Source organism: Rattus norvegicus, chromosome 5 (genome assembly GCF_021556685.1).
Source record: "Rattus norvegicus strain SHRSP/BbbUtx chromosome 5, alternate assembly SHRSP_T2T, whole genome shotgun sequence".
Lineage (NCBI taxonomy): Eukaryota > Metazoa > Chordata > Mammalia > Rodentia > Muridae > Rattus > Rattus norvegicus.
The window spans coordinates 105,617,469-105,623,101 of NC_141538.1; positions in this window are offsets into that span (position 1 = coordinate 105,617,469).

Genomic DNA, 5,633 nt, shown 5'->3' on the forward strand with positions numbered 1-5,633 from the left:
TCTCCACCGCCCTTTCCAGGAGCCTCCGTGCACCAGGCTTCCAGATGGCGTTTGGTGTTTTCCTCTGGCGTCAGAGATGTGTGCAGAGTGCAGTCTCTTCTGGTTTCCCAGGCGTGTCTGCCTCTCTGTAGTTTTAGCTCTCCCTCCCATGGGATTTGGGTGCAGAGAACTGTTTATCCGGTCTGTCCCTTCAGGTTCCGGAGTTGTCTCAGGCACAGGGCTTTTCTTCTGGTCTTAAGGACCAAGGTTAAAAGGAAGTGACATCTGTTTGAAAGCATGTGAAGATATTTAGGAAAGTGTAAATGTTGCATAAAAGAGCAAATTCCTGACATAATTCACAGCTTTTCCCCCTTTTATAAAGTATTCCTATATGTTGGGCTTTATTTTTTTTAATCTAAAATTGACTTAAGATGATGGTTAGGAAAGAGCTTTACCGTCTTTGATAGGACACGTAGACTCTAGAGACTGTCAGTGTGGCTTTGTCAGTGACTGAGAACCAATGTGTGCAAGGCCAGCACTGCATTTGGATGTTTAGGTTGGTAAACATGTTCGTGCTCTAAGCACCAGCATTAGAGACACTGAGTCAGCGGCCTCTGCTTGCTCCTCATGTTTACACACAGATTCCCACCCCCACCCCCAATGCCACCTTGAAAGAAGGTGAAATCACCAAGCTACCATTTGCACCCAGAGTAAAGTCCATAGACAGTATAGTTGAACAGGAAGTTTGTTGTGTTAGTCTGTACACTCTTTCCCACTGCTGTTTATTTTCCACAGGTGCACAACTGTTCACGCTCAAATCTGGACAGTATTTTCTTCTTTCTCCTCAGCATAAAAGCATTGAAAAACATGCCTTTTCATACTTCTTGTGATTTTCTTTCTAATTAATATAATTTTGTAGATGGTTAAACAATTGCAGTCTTTACATTGTACGGTTTATGAACTTGAATCCCTGTGCCCCCTTTTCTTTCTCTCAGTCTCCCTGCCGCCCCCCCCCCCACTGTCTTCTTTGCCCTCAAGGATGAAGTGCCTAATATGTACTAAGAGGCTTAACAGATGATAAAGTTCTGGGGCCTCACAGCCTAGTCCAGGTACAAGGAAGCAGCAGATAATTTCACCTCAGTGTGTGAGGCCACTATCTAAGGGGCTGTCCTGGAGAAAAGCTCAGTGGAAGCACCTGAGAAGGTGCCTCCCAAGGTCCTGAGGAGGAAGAGATCAAATGGGGTTTCTGGGAGGATTTCTCTCACTATTTACTTCATGATCTTTTCATAGTTTTATGACAAATCGTTCTTTACAGAAATGCTTAGTTTTCTGACATCCCTTCAAATGTCTGAAAGCACCATTCACACACCTTCATTCACATGCTAAAGTTTACTGACTTACCTCAAACAACTACTGAGGATTGGGAAGGTAGGGAGGGGGTTGGGGACTTTTCTGCTTCTGGGCTCCTTCTCCATCCCCAATCCCTTGCTGACACAGGCCAGCCGGAGACTCCCAGCCCTGTCTTTATAGTTGAGACTGGTGGAAATCCCAGATAAACCAGCAGATTCTCCTCTCTTCTCTCTGTCTTGTGCCCTTGTTCAGGGGGATGCTTTTCTCTATACATGCACAGTTCACTCCACTTCAGTTCCGAGTTTTCACCTGAGTTCCATTTCAGGTCTTGATTTTTCTTTGAAATATTTAAAAGCACAATTTAGAGAGGAAAATGGTTGTTCAAAAATGTTGTTCTGAGGTATAAACATTATAACACGATTCTAGCTTCTTTTTACCCTGATTTCCACTAATAACTATAGTTATAATAAGCTAGTTATAAACTAATAACTAGCTTATGTCTGACAGAACATATATAAAGCAACACAGAGAGAGAAACAGGAAGCTTTTCTGCACTACCTCAAAGCCAGGGTGCTCTATATGCCTCTAGTCTGGCTCCCTGAACACCAGTTTGTCACATTCTACAAACATACAATGTGTATTTGAAGTCAGTTCACTCCTGACTCAAACTCAAACCAAATCATTGCTTTTTTTTCTCATCTACCATTTGATTTTCAAAATAAAGATCTTCATAGCTTCATTTAATTACAAAATCAACTTCTGTCCCAAGTAAAAACATTCAACAATTGGACCAAAGAATGTTAATATTTTCATTTATTTTTTTCATGGTCCCCCTTTTCTTTAATTTCTAAATACATATATGTGTGTTGTTATATATACACATATATGTATATTCCTAAACATATAAATACACCATGCTTCGCATGTGTAATGCCACTAGTCTGTATATTTTCAGGACTGACTATTAAGTATTGGATATCCAATTGGTGGAGATCATTTGACATATTTAGAGTACTAAGAACATTTTAGTCAAACACTTAATAAAATATGTATAATTTTTACATATTTGTGAATATGCAAGAGAATGCAAATACTGGCGAAGACTAGAAGAGATTGTCAGATTCTTCCAGAGCTCAACTTCTCCTGGGTTGTATGCCTCCCACTGGGAGATCTTTGCAGGAGTGTGTGCTTAACTGCTGAGTTGTTTCTCTTGTCCTCTCCTTAAGTCTATCTTTGTGAGCTGCCTTGAATTCTTCTAGAACAGAGTAGGTAACGCTAAATGATGAATAAATCTTTAATGGTGCTTTAAAATTTACAAAACAATTTTCACATTTTAGCTTATTTAATCTTATAAACAGTGATGGACAATTTCTTCTGAAACATGGTCATTATTGTTGCCAGTTTTTGTTGTTGTTGTTGTTGTTAATTTGGCTCCGTTTGATTTTCATGACAGTGTTCTAATTTCCTTGCTTGTTTATTCCCAAGATCTGGTGAATGCAGTTGAGAAGCAACCCTAAGTTGTGTTTCATAGTTTATGTTCTGAGTCACGTGAAATCATTAGTAGCTACATTTTCAAATAAGTACAGCATGTATGATACACTGTCATTAGTTGGGAGCCAAAAGTAAGAACTGCTTTCAAATTATATTTCACACCACGTTTTTATTCTGATGTGTCAGAAATTGTTTTATTAAGTTGTTCATGAGAAGGAAATCAAATAAACATACTCCTCTATACCCATGTGTTTATTCTCATTGTGTGATTTTTCTAGTGCAATCCAAATTGGAGTGTTATATTTGGCTTTAGCAGCAAAACTGTGTCCAAATATACAAACCGATATTTCTTTCAAAACCAATCAAGAGAGGTGTATGGCATTGCCATTGGGGAAACTGAGGTCAATATCTGTTCAAAAGATGCCTGCTCCCCATTTAGTTTGGACATCAGTTTTAAATAAAGATATTATAAAAAAAAACTATAATTACAGTTTTCAGTCATAGGTGACAACTAAAAATGGATGTTATTTGTATGCAAATGGAGGTAATTAGCACTTGTAATGTCTGGAGATCCAGTGCTCAGGAGTTATTCTGGAAGTTATTCTGGAGTCAGAACTTGAGGTCTATACTTAGAAGAAGCACTCCACATATGCACCACCTCCTAGGGGTGCCTGGGAGCCTGAGACAGAAGCTGCTCTTTGGCCTGTTATGTAATGGGGAGAATGTACCATAACTCAGTGACGTTTGTGTTCCCAAATGACACTGTGCTTTATGAGAGCAAACCTCCACAGTAAACTTTAAGTTACCTCAGTGAAATGTACTCACTAAGACACTTGTAATATTCGGGGTTACCCATTAGAGCCGGTACCTAAGTACTTTAGAGAATTCTCATTCTGCCTATGGAAATATTGGCCTCAGGAATCCTGTGGTATATGGAGAACCAGAATGTCATTTTCACAGAGCTCACCAGTGAGGTTTGCATAGCAACAAATATTCATTGTGGTTTACCACATGCTTATTGAGTGCCCGTTGTGTTCCGGATGTGAGGATATGAGGATGCAAGAGGAACTGTGGAAGAACTCTGCTCTCAAAAGTCTGATGTAGTGACAGAGAGCAGTTATGAGGACACAGACTCCTTTCAAAACTTATTAACGTGTTTTGAAAGAACAGGGAATCAGTCATGTTTTTTGCCTCCTTTCCCACGTTCTCCAAATGGCTAAAAGAAAAATGGAGGCTGAATATTGTTGACAGATTGAATTCTGAAAAGCTTGTTGCTAATTTCAGGTAAAGGTTTTTTTTTTTTTTTTTTTTTTTGAGGCCCCAGGAGAAGATGAGAAGATTCAATGTGTCACTTCCAAATGTAATATTTTTATTTTTTCAGTCTCTGTTGTCCTTCACTGTAGTATTTGCACAAATCCTTGAACACACGGAGAAAGAATGAAAAGTTTTGGAGAGGTTATTATATAAGATTTTCTGCGTGATGAAACCACACCCAGTGTGCCGCACCCAGAGGACCTTCTGTATGTTATTAGGCTCAGGAATGTTAAGTGTGTTAGATTCAGTCCCTGCTGGGCAGTCATGTGACGTAAACAGTGACTCTTAAATGAAGCCATAATATATGGTTTAACTTCTTAACAGTTTGTGATGTCATTTTTATGTAGTAAGAAAAACAAATGCTGTCACATTTTAGACTTGAGCCTCCCACAAGCCAGCACCAAGAGATTAAGTATGTACATTACTAGCAGGAGAGCATCCATGCAACGAGATACATGCCAGAAAAGGACCCTGAGCTCAAACACTGCTCACAGGTGTGTCAGAGCAGAGAGATAAGCCTCTTGATAAGTTAGAGTCCCAGGAGACCCTGTATTTCCCTTTGAAGGAAGCAGAGTAATTTTTTTCTTTTTTCTTTTTATTATTAACTTGAGTATTTCTTATATACATTTCCAGTGTTATTCCCTTTCCCGGTTTCCGGGCAAACATCCCCCTAATCCCTCCCCCTCCCCTTCTTTGTGGGTGTTCCCCTCCCCATCCTCCCCCCATTGCCGCCCTCCCCCCATAGTCTAGTTCACTGGGGGTTCAGTCTTAGCAGGACCCAGGGCTTCCCCTTCCACTGGTGCTCTTACTAGGATATTCATTGCTACCTATGAGGTCAGAGTCCAGGGTCAGTCCATGTATAGTCTTTAGGTAGTGGCTTAGTCCCTGGAAGCTCTGGTTGCTTGGCATTGTTGTACATATGGGGTCTCAAGCCCCTTCAAGCTCTTCCAGTTCTTTCTCTGATTCCTTCAACGGGGGTCCCATTCTCAGTTCAGTGGTTTGCTGCTGGCATTCATGTCTGTATTTGCTGTATTCTGGCTGTGTCTCTCAGGAGCGATCTACATCCGGCTCCTGTCGGTCGGAAGCAGAGTAATTTTAAGTATTAATCTGAATGTTAATTCAAATAAGATGTTTGTGTAGGATCAGTTAACATTTATGCTTACCATGTAAAAGTCCAGAGACACAGTAACCAAGACTAAAGAAAAATCCTTAAAAAAGACAGAATTAGAGCATTGATTAAGTTGGGTGGGAAGTACATAAAACTGTGGGTCTCCAGTGTTTACTTCCTTGAAATATAGCTTTGAGTCATTTCTGTGAGCTATACACATTCTACTTTATGTTTCCTATCATTTTTATTGGGCACATAATTTAACAGTTTGTGATAGTTGAAGCCACATGTCTCTGTTGAAACAGCCTTGCTCAGAGGAAGATACTGTGAATTGTATATTGCACGTATCTATATTTTCTTTGAACAATGTGCATGCCATTCATCTAGTCGA